Below are 13,560 nucleotides of genomic sequence, written 5' to 3' on the forward strand. Positions count from 1 at the left end.
CAAACATATTTGTGCAAATTCTCATAAAAAAAAATGATACTGAACTTTAAAAAAGAGGTTTAAATGTGCCCACTATGAGATAGTATGACCAAGCACATGCTTTTTGACTTACTCAAACTCTTTCCCTTATTGCTAACACTTTCGTTGTCTTTAAATATGTGTAATGTTATTGTAAAGTGAGGAAAATTAGTTGGTTGCCCTGAGGCAACATCATGCAATAGAGGGTTAATTATGAAGACAATTTGAAAAATTTGTGAAATTCCACCTGTAAAGTCAACCTCACATGATATTCTTATGCATGTTCAGCACAGATCACAAACCAAACCCTAACTGACAGCATGTAACCCCCAAACTCTTGACCCTTTTTGGCATTGTTGTATATTACCGTGGTAAATGTATCCCTGGCACGCCTTTCAGTTGGAGTGGAGGGATATTAGTATGTGAGACATGGACGACATGTGTGTTCCGAAGTGGCTCTGTGGACAGGAAGCTGGGGGTGGAAGGAGAGAGAGCACTTAGTCTGGGCTATAATAGATGCCCTTTAGCTGGCCAGCATCTATCTCTCTTCAGAGCCCCATACCGTCTACTTTCACGTCCCAATTTACTGTTCATCCTTTTAAGATGGTTCAAGCAGACATCACAAAAAGCCGACAAGAGCCTCTTCCATTTTCTTGTAATTAGAGCCAAATAATTTTTTCCCCTCGCTCTCAGTCTTCTGCAGCAATTTGAATGCTGTGAAATAGCTAGGTTCAAAATAAATATTCACCTAACGCTCAAAGGGAGCATTCCTTCCTTTAGTCTACAACGTCAGTCATCAAAGGTCATCTGATGCATTTTGCTGATTTTATAACAAGACAGATTATTTCAACCATTAAAGCCACAAACAGGGATCATTTGCATAAAGTGCAAAAAGCCAGTGACAGTAGCATAAAGAACCACATTGAAAGCTCTCAAAGTATTTTGATTATATTAAGCAATGAATTCAAAACCTGACGCATTTTGGTTCACGATAGGACAATGAATGTATTAGGAAAAAGAGACATATACAGTACTGTGCAAAAGTCAGAGACCCTTCATTTATTTAATCTCCAGTCAAAACAGCCATTAAGTAAAGGTTATTCATATTAAGATTATATATAAAATAATTCACTCGCAGGGAAAAGGAAAATCAAGAAAAAAGGAGTAGGTCAAAAAAAATGAGTAAACTATACAGAGAAAATGGGACTCTGAGCAACTGTGTAAGACCTGGTAGACCACCGAAACTGGCACCATCAGATAAACAGCACCTAAAGCTTTAATCTCTGAGAGAGCAGAAAATCAAGCCTCTCTCTTGATTTAGATCTGAAAATATCCACAGATGTTTCTGTCCATCCTTCCACTGTGAGAAGACAACTCAACACTATGAGTCTGACAGGATGTGCAGCTGTCAAGACGCCATTAAACTGTGGAGAAACTGAGAAAAGGAAATAAACAAAAAGAAGAAAAAATGCAAATCTAACAAAGAAGCTGCTGTTGCTTTCATGAGAAGCAGAAAACCCAACCAACTTCTAAGACTGAACTTTGGTAGTGTGGAAAAATATCCGTGTAGATTTCTTCGACAAACTGGATGCAAGTCTCCTGAAAAGACTGAAGGCTGTGTCTGATCGTTGGCCCTACCACTGGCGCTTAATACCCGGTAATATCACAGCCATCTGTGGCCAGGAGTCTAAGACAGCACAATTGGCCTCGCTCTTTCTGGGTGGGTAGGATGACCCTTCCTCTCCCTCATCATTCAGTACTAGCCAGTGTGGGCGGCTGTCAGCTGATGTATCAGAATTGGCAGTTAGCGTTGTCCTCTAATCACGTTAGGCCATCCAATGATATTGCATTAGCAGCAGTTTGAAAAAGATGTAGTGGCGCTTCACATGACTCGTGCTAGCCTTCACCCTAGTGCTGGTTGTATTGTGTGACTGGAGGAGACCTAGACAGGGTGGAATAAAGTAAAAGCGTGGACACTATAAACACAAAAAATTTAAATTATATTTAGTTGTTGATGCTTCTGTGTAATCTTTTCAGTTTAATATGTGCTTTCTCTTTTTATCTGACACTAAAAAATGCATAACGTCATGGCTGTTTACACTAGAAATGAAGGATGGTCTCTGACTTTTGCACAGTACTGTAAATAGAGTCATTTTTCAGAATTAACTAAAGAAATCATATCATATTACCATTTCCTAATTGTGCCTTTAGTGTATACACCATCTCTGACAGGCCACACTCAATTAGTTCTGTTCTATAAATATCAGAAAATGTGTAATTCAGCTTCATAATCAAGGAAACTATAGTAATAACAATAATTAACAGCTTGCTGATATTACATCACACACATGGATACAGACTCCTTCTGTTTTAATAATTTGAACACTTGTATAGCATAACGTAGGCTTATTTTGGGTTCCAGGAAGCAGTCTGCAGATCTCTCGATGTGCAAGAGATGGCTTTGATGTAAAGTGTGCTGTTGATGTAAAGCACCACTCTTACATTGGAGCACTGGTGCATTGCCAGTGTTAATAGATCTGGACTGGATATTGCTATAGAGGGAATTGGAAGATCTGCTTTTAACAGCAATGCTGTAATGAAGGTAGTTGCTGGCTAATAAGCACATTTAAAGGGGGATTCCACAGATTTGTCAAAATCTCTGGTTAATGAAATTGGAATGAAAGTCAGAGTGTTTTGATGTTTAGGCAAGTTCATTGACATAGCACCTTTCATACACTGCAGTCATTCATAGTGCTCTACAAATGATAAAATACAGAGTTAATTCAAATTATAATTTAAAAAGTAATATACATGATTAAAACAATAGATTTTGAAAGAGAACACTTTCGTCAACGTTACTACACCTGAACTGCATTTCACAAACATGAAGCAAACACAGAAAAACACTCATCAAAATGACTACATCAGAGCTATATTTCACAAAGACGCTGCAAATACAGAAAAATATGCAGCTTCAGAAATGCTGCAAAGCCAGTCACAACACAATGGACACGAGCCACAACACAATGGAAATATTTCTGGAAGTGGAATATCTGATCAAAATCACAGACAGAAGTTAATAAGACCACAGAGAGTCACATTCAGTCAGTTCAGGATCCACTTGGCTGGTTAGTTAGCTACATGTCATAGCCGTAGTACAGTAGTTATGTGGTGTTACATTTTGCTGCTGTCGGAAGAAAACCGCGTATCTCCATTTTTGTCATTATTTAGTTTTTGACATAATTTGAAAATGTTGCATACATTGTATGTTGAATACATTGTATGTAAATTTCATGAAGAATGGACCAAAAGAAATGGCCCAAAAAGTACTCAGAAAAAATTCTGGTTCCATTGACTAACATTAAAAGTAAATTAGATTTTTTTCCTTCTCCTGTAAAGTTACCATTTTGGAGATACAAGGTTTTCTTCAGACAACAGCGATTTACAGTTGCACTCTACAGCTAATTCACATTGTGATACAAGGGTATTATCTGTTCAAATAAAGTTACCTTACTTTTACCTGTAAATGTTCATTGGATTTTCTCAGCTACCACAGTGAAGAATGTGAAGGTTACTCTAAGAGACATTAGTGATGGGAGTGCCAGAAAATATGTAGCCAACTTCCTTACCAATAACAATTATTATATTAATTAAAAATGTCTTTCAACGGCAAATGATTGCTTTTCATATCAAAACCTCATAACTGAATTTTTTTTTACACAGTTGGAAAACAATGCTTTTATATAATGCAAACATAAAAATTTCCATAATTTCGTTAATTAATTTCATTAATTTCTCTCGATTGTAAAGATGCAAGTTTCTGCTATGAAAATAACCATGTTTTTCAGCTAACATTTTAATTTGGGGAGGGTTGTTGCACTACCCAGTTCTAATTTGTTGCCCCCCAAAATCTGCATATAGCTAAATGCGAGCGAGTGAGTTACAAGCGAGGTCCTCAAGGCGCTTTGCGTTTAAAAAAGGTAACTGCCGACAATCAATGAACAGTTTTTGCAGCCATGTGCTCCCACTCAAGCTACAAAAAGCATAGGGTCCATTGATTGGCCTCTTCCGTCTTTCTAAGTGTTTGTTCTTGGTTTATGTTCTTGAAGGACCCAGATAATGAGATGAGAGCTTTCTAAGACCACGGCCGAGGGACTCAAATCTGGGGTCTGATGCATTTTCTATCAAAGGACCCCTTTGAAGCCCTAGGTGAACTTGAAAAAAGTGTATTTTCCACTTCACAGGCAGTAATAAAAAGTAAATGTTTTAAAAGACAGAAAAAGGGGCAAGTAAAGGAAAATGCAAGGAAGTAGAACATTAAAATACTGAAGTGAAAAGTTAAATATACATGATCAAGAACGTACATTTCAATGGCAGAAATGACTGCATGTCATGAATATCTCATGAGACACCTGGCTGATTGCGTTTTAATTTGCCTCGTAATCGCTCAGTGATCTGGCAACGTGCGCTTGGCAGATGTGTTTGTGAAATCCTGTGGGATAAAGATTTACGTTCCATGCATACTGTGTGATAACTCATTTTGTAAATTTCTGTTGTGTATCATTATCTTTATTATGTATAATGAAGCAGTGCGTGGCATTATCCTATAGAATCTGTTATGCCTTTGTAAGCATTATTAAAGCCTGAGGCCAACTTTTACTTATGCAGGGCTTTTACAAAAGCTGCTGTCAGTACTGCCAGCTTATTAGGCTTTTACAGCATTAGTGCCTAAGGCATTATTTTAAGCTTTGCAGTCAGAGCTGTTTCTAGCTATTAGCAGTATAAGAAGTTGCTTAGGGCTTCTGAGCCACCAATAGACCCCACAAACATGTTGTATTTATTCACTCTATATACACTTTTCATTTTTTTTTATCTTGTATTAATTCACTATTATTCTTTTTTACCCTACTTACCTCAGTATTAATTATTTTTTATTTCTACATACAAATTATTACAGTTGATGTGTGTAGGATGTTACTCAGGACCATCAAACGTTTAGAAACTACCCTGTTAGCAGCACTAAATCTCGAACAAACTATCAGCATTAACATGACCTAGACTAAGACTAAGCTATTAAGTGAACAAATTACAAAAACAAAGTATTATACAGTGAAGAGAAACAAGTATTCAGATACTTTTCTTTAATATTCTCCACTTCAGATATATATTCTTTTTTGCTTCTAAACATGAACCAAAAATGATGTATTCCTAAGCATGAACAAAGATAGGTTTAAAAATCTAAATTGATCTTGAAAACACTGACATGATTTAGACACTATATTAAAATATGCATGAATGTAATTGAAAAAAATTACGTTAATTAATTAAGTTCTACATATAAATGCAAAAAAAAATTAATAGTGTCATTACAAATTACATTGGTTGGGAAGATTTCATGCAACAAGTAGAAGTCATGGTGAAGGTGAAGGTGAAGGAAGTTCTCAGGGACAACAATATCAAACAACACTCGAAGGGAAGAAGCAACAGAGCCATAACAAAGATCTTAAACATCCCTGTTGGTGTGATTAATTCAATAATATGCAAATAGAAAACTCATGAAACCACAACTAATTGTCCTTAAATGGGGGCACCATGCAAGATTTCTCTCAGTCTAATGATATAGAAGGTAAGAGAGAAGCCAGCAGTCACTCAGAGAGTTGCAGGTTGACCTGAATGCAACAGAAACAACAGTTACACAGAGAACAACAATCAAAGAACTGCACAGCAATCATCTCCATTTCCTACACCCCAGGCAAAACTCCTCGGCTAAAAAATTTGATATATTAAATCTAAAATCTATAATCTAAAATTTGCAAGCATTTAGACAAATCAGAACTCTTCTGAAACAACATACTCTGGCCAAACGAAACAAAAACAGAACACTTTGGTAATAATTCAGCTTCTCATGTTTGGAGAGAGAAGGGTAACATATGATTCCAAAAAAAAAACATACATACAATGCAGTACAGAAGTGGAGGCATCATAATATGGTTCTGCTTCTCTGCAAACAGTACTGGAGCATTACACGGATCAAAGGAGACATGAATGGAGTGATTTACCGGGAAATATTAGAGGAGAATTTAATCTCATCAGCCAAGAAATTGAACATCGGGAGAAGGTGGATGTTTCAACAAGATAACAAACCCAATCATCCAGCAGAAAGTATCCAGGCACTCTAATTAGTGAATTCAGCTATTTTAAGGTGCACCTATTACTGACACAGGCCTTCAACTGCACATGCACAGCTTGTATAATCGCCACAGAAAAGTATTGACAATAGAATAGCTCACTAGCTAGAGGAGTATAAAGACCTCTCAATATGGGCTGTGGAGCAGTGGTACTGCGTTCTGTAGAGTGATGGAGCTCCGTTCAATTAACTTTGGGATGAGTTGGAGTGATGTTTGTGATCCAGAATGAATCATCCAACATCAGTAGCTGACCTTGTTAATGCTCTTGTGGCGGAACGCAATCAAATCCTTACAGCAATGTTCCAATATCTTCCTAGAAAAGTAGAGGCTGTCACTGCAGCAAAGACGCTATTAACACCTTTGATTTCAGAAGAAACGTTGGCTCAGCAGGTGTCTACAAACTTTTGAACATAGAGTGTATATAGTCAACCACTTCATTCAGTCAGTGGCTAAGAATTCAGTGTATTTGTATTAATTATTTCATTCATTCATTCATCATCTAGCCTGCTTATCCTCCTGGCTCGTGGGGTATTTATATTCATTACATCCATATTATTTATGTACTATGTGTTATACTCATGTGCAGTCAGAAAGTAATTGGACAGTGACACAGTAGTCCAGCACACTGGATTTGAAATGATTGCACTTCTATAAATAAAGGTGCCAAGAAGGGTTCTGTGGAGTGATGCACAAAAAAACACTTTATGTTCCCTAAAAAACCTTTCAGTGGATGCTTCTTGAAGGCAGGGGATCTCAAAATTCCATGGAGCCCCCACAGATTTATTTTATGAATACAATCCAACAGTTCAAATGCACTTTAGACGAATATGTACCATCGTATTCATGTGATGGGAGTACAAGCTGTTTCTTTCTGCTGAGCTACTGAACAAGAGGCACTCAGCACTTTCACTGATTTTGACCAGACTCATCATTTGTCTTTTGTTTGAATATTCTCTTTCTCACTTTTGTGGTTGAGAAACCTGCTGAGATCTCTGCTTTTCATGGCTCTGCTGCCACCATGGTGGACATACAGTTAGGTGACTGGCTAACTAATCCTCCCTAATCCTTTTTACAAATGCTTTGTTGTTTTAAAATAACATGGCAGCTATTTCTTAAACTTAAAAGCTGCTGCGTATGTTTTATTGCATGTATGTGTTTGTTGTTTTGGAGGTAAACGGTCGTATAAGCCTGGGATATAGAAGAGCTTGTCTAATACAGGTTCCCTATAGTGAATCTATATTCACACATACATAAACTGAGAACACCGAAAGAAATCAGAGTAAGAGCATACACGTGCCGAGAAATCCAATGACTGAGCTAAAGTCCAGCTTTCTTTATAGGATTTCTTAATCAGATTTCTACTCCTTAATCTGATAAATCGGAGTATGGTGTTTACATGACCACTTGAATAATCAGATAACTGCAGAAATCCGATTGTGAGCAGATTATTAAGTGCATGTAAATGCACTCACAGATAAGTTACGCCTTAATCTCACCTAACAGATGATACTACATCATATTTGTCAGTTAATCACAGAACGCAGCCTGACTCTGCTCTCTCTCTCTTTCCCTCTTCACACAGAAAAATGTGTAAATGTGCTCTAGCAGAGCTTACTGTGATCGGTCTCAGGGTGTTTTTCCTCATATAATTTCATATTCGGCTTTAGTTTTGTTTGTACAGATTACTTCCAATTATGTAGTTGAGTCAACTTATTTTCAAATTGTCATTATCACTACAGTAACAGTACTAATAAATAAGTACGGACCTTTGTTACTCTTTCCAGCCCTGGTAATGAGCGATGAGCATTGTAATGTCATGACATTAGTAGTCCACTGTTGTTTGTGCAATGTGGTGCAAGCAGTGGCAGCTGGTGGTCATGTTTGGGTATTAAACAGTATGGCAAAGACAATATATGCAAGATGCACGAGAGGGTATGGAGTCTGTAGCACCCATAACAATTATCTAACAGACTAAAGTCCACCAGCACAAAGAGGAGTTCATTTTAAAGCATACATTATTATTCAGTGTATGAGAATAGAGAAAATATGAATGTGAGCTACTTTACAGCTAAAAGAATGGTTTAAACCATGTAACCATGAAACCAGGGAAATCTTTCAGCTACTGGATGTTAAAACAGCAGGGGGCCTTGAGTGATGGAGACCATTCATTTAGATCAGGTAATGCTAAAGTTAACACTAGAGCTATTCGGTGCAACATTATACTGAAGACATGAGATGAGACCTGTGATGTCAATGCAAAGGTTGGTACACATACAAGTGAATTAGTATCATTATTAGCAATATCAGCAGTAATTATCATTGCACATGTTTTTAATGACACAGTCTTGTTTAATCTGAGTAACTTTCAGCAGTTATCAAAAGCTAGCATAGTTAGTGTTAACAAATACAGTAAACCAGGTAAAGTTAAGAGCTGCTTGTTGTAGCAACATTGAGCTGTAAGTGTAGTGTTTAATCCAAAACTTTCTCAGCTCCAGAAATGACATAAAAACCTCACCCTCCAGATGATCAGAGCATGCATATTAATGAAATACTTCTCAGTAACACCTTTCAGTTCTTTTAGCCAAATAATTCTCATTCATTTACTGCCACCACTGTTCTCACTGCATGTTTGCTTAGACGAGTTTTGTCAGAGGTTTTCCTTCACTTGATAAACAGTGATTGGTTGAGAGTAATGTCAATCATTATTTTGCAAATGGTCAATTGGCTTAAAATCGTTAAGCAGCGCTTAAAAAGAGTCTAATCTAAGTGGTCAGTTATCCAAAGGTCTTCAAATGTATTCTTAAAGGTAAATAATGCAACTTCATCCATCCAGCTCTTTAGAGAAATCATATCATTTAGGCTGAAAAATACAGAGAAACCCAGAGAAAATATAACAAATGAGTTAGAATTTGGAAATAAATTTAATTATTTTTTTCATTTTGTGAATGTACAGTGTATATGGGCCATATGATGTGAGTGACATTTACACTGCCGTAACACCGTTTAAAAACAATAAAGCCACGAATGTCCAACTATACATCATGCATCCATAGATCCATGGACCCCACTTTGGGAACCACTGCTTTAAGAACCATTTAGAAAGCTCTGTTTTTAAGAGTGCATGCAAATAAAGTACAGATGGTCAGGTTTAATTCTTTCTGAGCATTTTTACACCAATACTGAGTGAAGCATAACCACACAGACACTTCACAGTATTCTTCCCAATTCAGGGGCCAATGTTAATTCATCCTAAAACTGTTGCACGTAGTACATGGTTGCTAATCCTTTGCAGACATTGCTTTAAGCCTGCAATGCATAGACATCACCAGACGCGGTGTTTCTTCACTTATAATGCTCTGCCAGGCATGTAATGAAGCTACGTTCTTTTCCCGCTTCTTTGAGGGGATTTTTGCCTTCAGACTTGTCTTCAATAATTGCAATGCATGCTTAATGAGATTTAGCCAGTGTAGAACATTGTGCTTTTTGGACCTGAAGAAGTCCACAGGCCTGTAGCGGAGTGTTTGTTGTCATAGTCCTGCTACAAGGTGAATTGCTCTCTAGTGAGTTTTAAGACCTTTAGTTTGAGCTGAGCAGTTAAGATCTGTACACTTCATTCATCTTGTTACCCCCTTTGGCAGTCACACTATCAATACAATTCCATTGGCACTCATCCATGTCTGTAACACCATGTTTCACAGAGATGGAATGCTTTCGCTGTTACTTATTTCTTCAAGCTTTATTTAGTTCACGTTTTTTACAGCTGACAATGCTCTTTAACCTCATAACCTCATAACCAAATAATTATGCATTGCACTGGGTGTACGATGCATTCATATTTAGAGGACTGTGCAAAAATCAAAGACCACCCTTTCTTATTATTACCAGTCAAAACAGCCATTAAGTACAAGGTATCCATTTTTAGGAGATATTTCTGAGATTAGATATGAGATAATCCACCTGCAAAAAAAAGAAAAATGATTCAAGTATAGAGAAAACGGGACTCCTAATAACTGTGTAAGATCTGGTAGACCACCAAAACTGTTACCATCAGATAAGCAGTATGAAGCTTTAATCTTTGAGAGAGAGGAGAAAATCAAGCTCCATTCTCGCTTCAGATCTGAAAGTTTGATATCATATTTAGTTGTTGAGGCTTCTGTGTAATTTTCTGTGAAATTTGTGTTTTCTGTTTTTTCTTGACCCTGAAAAATGATTAACTTGTACTTAATGACCGTTTTGACTGGAAATTAAATAAATGAAGGATGGTCTTAGACTTTGTGAGCTAGGCAGTGGAAAAGAACAATTGATGTCTCACTATAACCATATACCCCCACCAGCCACTACCATGTAACATCTACCATGTAGGGCCACTGTTCTGGTGTATAGTTACCGACTAAAGCCCATTGTTACAATACAGTTTATGTTAGCTTTCCTATAGCCTTTCATCAATGGTCACTTTCTGACCTCAGAAATGCTTTTGCCAAGACATTTTTGAATGAATACACTCATAGCAGCACCCACACACTACCATGTCGGTGTCACTGCTGTTCTGAGAATGGTCCACCGCTCAAATAATATAGAGTCTAGTCAGCCGAGGCCCTGTGATCGGAAACTGACCAGTGATTAATGGGGTAGAAGGGGCATGACAGAAGACGAGCTACTCTCTACAAAAGTAGACCCATATAGTGGACTGATAATGTAGGTGTTTCCAATGTAGTGGCCAGTGTGCAGAAGTACCAGTTACACATTTCTAACGGTGACAGTTCATCATAGTACACAGGACTGTTGTTGATTTGATCCTTTCACTTCTTATACAAGGTGCCAGATTACATGCTATTCAGCCCCTGTTTGAGGGTGCGTTGTTTATAAAACCTCACTGGAGAGTTAATGACTTCAAGAATCATGACTAAGAGTAACATTACTCATCCTCTTACCAGCCTTACAAAGGTCTTACATAAAAACTGCTGAGTCATACTCGCTGCTCTTTATTCACACTTTCAAGGTGGAGGTTTTGAGTCCTTTGTCCATCTCCTGCTCTATGTTGTTTTGAGTGGCGATGAAGTGATGAAGCAGTCCAGAGGGGTACTATTTGCGTTTAGAGCTTGCATCTTTTGCATTAGATAAAAGCTTCATGACTAAAATTAAGTGAACAATAAAGAACAATTAAGATCTTCTCAGTCTAATCATACCTTTAAATTGACAATGACATTTGATTGTAGAAGTTATGACTTTACTTTGGGATGTGCATATTCTTTTTTAAAGTCCAGTATTGACTCCTAATAATGACAGTTTTTTCTTAGTAGAGATTCCTACGGGGCCTTGCTGGTGACATCACATATAAATAAAAATAACACAACTTAATTATCTTGTTCCCATGCCTTACTAAGTCGTGGCCACGTAGTAGCGAAACCATGCCTTATTAAGCTGTGTTCAAGACTTAATTATCCCATTCCCACGCCTTACTAATTCATGGCCATGCATTAGGATCTCATTCCCACGCCTTACTAAGTCATGGCCATGACTTAATTATCTCAGTCCTATGCCTTATTAAGTAGTGGCCACGCATTATTTTTATTTATATGGGATGCCACCAACAGGGCTTCCAACGATGTCCACCTCATATTCTTGTCAAGAAAATCACTCATGTAAATGTGACTTGGTGCTCTAGACGAGTGGATTTTTGTGGATGGTGCATGCTGTTCTAGCGTAAACCACTATGTACACTTAATTTCATGGATTACAGCAAAACCCTCAATAAAACGATGTCCTGTTTAAAAAATAATTTACAAATGATTTTCAAAGAAATACTTTTACTTTTTTACTGTAAGTACAATTAGGCACATGTGCTTTTATACTTCTACTTGAGTTAAAAAAGTAAGTCATACTTCTACTTTTACTTAAGGGGCTTGTGTACTTCTGCCCCCTCTCTTGCTGGCTAACTTGGTCTTGAACAGTTAATGTTCCTTCTGCGTCTTACAGAACATTTTGCAGCTCTTGCTGTCCTTATGGGTTTACCTGTTTTTTCAGCTTCTCAGACTTATTGGCTTACCCTTGGCTATTTTCTATTTTCCTCTTTGTCCTTTGTGGTCTGCTGACTGTGTGCCCTGTAGATATATTGCAGGTTTTTTCTACTGCTAGGGCCCTGGGCTCATCTGTAGCTGCTGTAGCTCCTGAGCTTGTGTGTTGGTGTTACTTGAATATCTTTGCTGTGTGCTCACTTGGTTGCCGCTTGTCTTTTTCTTTTAACTGCTCTTTAAAGCGAGGGTTCAGCCAAGACATGTCTGGTGTCTGAAGTTTGCTTTGCTTTTGTACCGGAACTACGAGGATAATGTAGCTAATAATCAATGGAACTAGTCTATGAGGCCCATGTTTGTGAGAAAACAGGACATAGCCACCATGTTATCATTGTGCCTACTGCATGCCTCATCACACACTTGCCTGAAACTGTGTTGAGTTGTTAAGTAATCTCGATTAGACTTACGTATGTGGTGTCTGACTGTATGACAGTGTTATGTAAAAAACGAACTAAAGTACAAACAAAATCCAGGCTTCAGGATGGCTGTTACTACTGTTTTAGCCATTCACTTTATATCTGTCTATCTGTCTATATCTGTGTATAACACTGCATGTTATACAGTGCGAGTTTCTGATCGACTGCATTTAAGGTAGGGGGAATGTAAACTGTGAAATTTATTTTTTACCAAACTATTATTTTGAGGCAGAGATAAATATTAGTAGATGTACACTTAGGCTAGAAACATTCTTCATGCAAGTACATGGACTCAAATGCTTCAAGCTATGCACACAGTTTTGTGTGTCCTTGCGTTCTGAAATGTGTCACAACGCACTTCAACTGCAGTTTGAAATATGTGTCAGAACCCGATGGGACCTGACTGCTCATGTCACGTTGGACGTCATTTCTCGAATACGTGTTGGGCTTGGGTTCAAATTTCTCACAGCTCGTCTTCTACTTTTGAAAGATTTTACCCTGAATATCCCCACACTGCAGTTTTTCTCCTTACTTTTTTAATCACTAATTTCCCTACCTTAAATGGCACAGAGGTTTGTGAGGCCCATAAACAGGACATAAACAGTGATTCGAAGTACCTTTTAGTGCAGCCAAAATAACATTTATTTGGCCAAAAATATTTTTAGGTTATATGTTCAGTATGTTCTAATGTTCCATGTGCAGATAGAACTTTAAGACTGCACAGGTGAAGGCTGTCGGTCTGCTATGCCAGTGCCTCACAGCATGAGAACAGTGCACTATGGAAAATTTATCCAGACTAAAAAAAACTTTGAGACGCTGTTCAAACCATTGATGAATAAATTTGTTAAAGCAGAATTTAAACATATT

The sequence above is a fragment of the Colossoma macropomum genome, unplaced genomic scaffold, assembly GCF_904425465.1.
Source record: "Colossoma macropomum unplaced genomic scaffold, Colossoma_macropomum, whole genome shotgun sequence".
NCBI classification, from domain to species: Eukaryota; Metazoa; Chordata; class Actinopteri; order Characiformes; family Serrasalmidae; genus Colossoma; species Colossoma macropomum.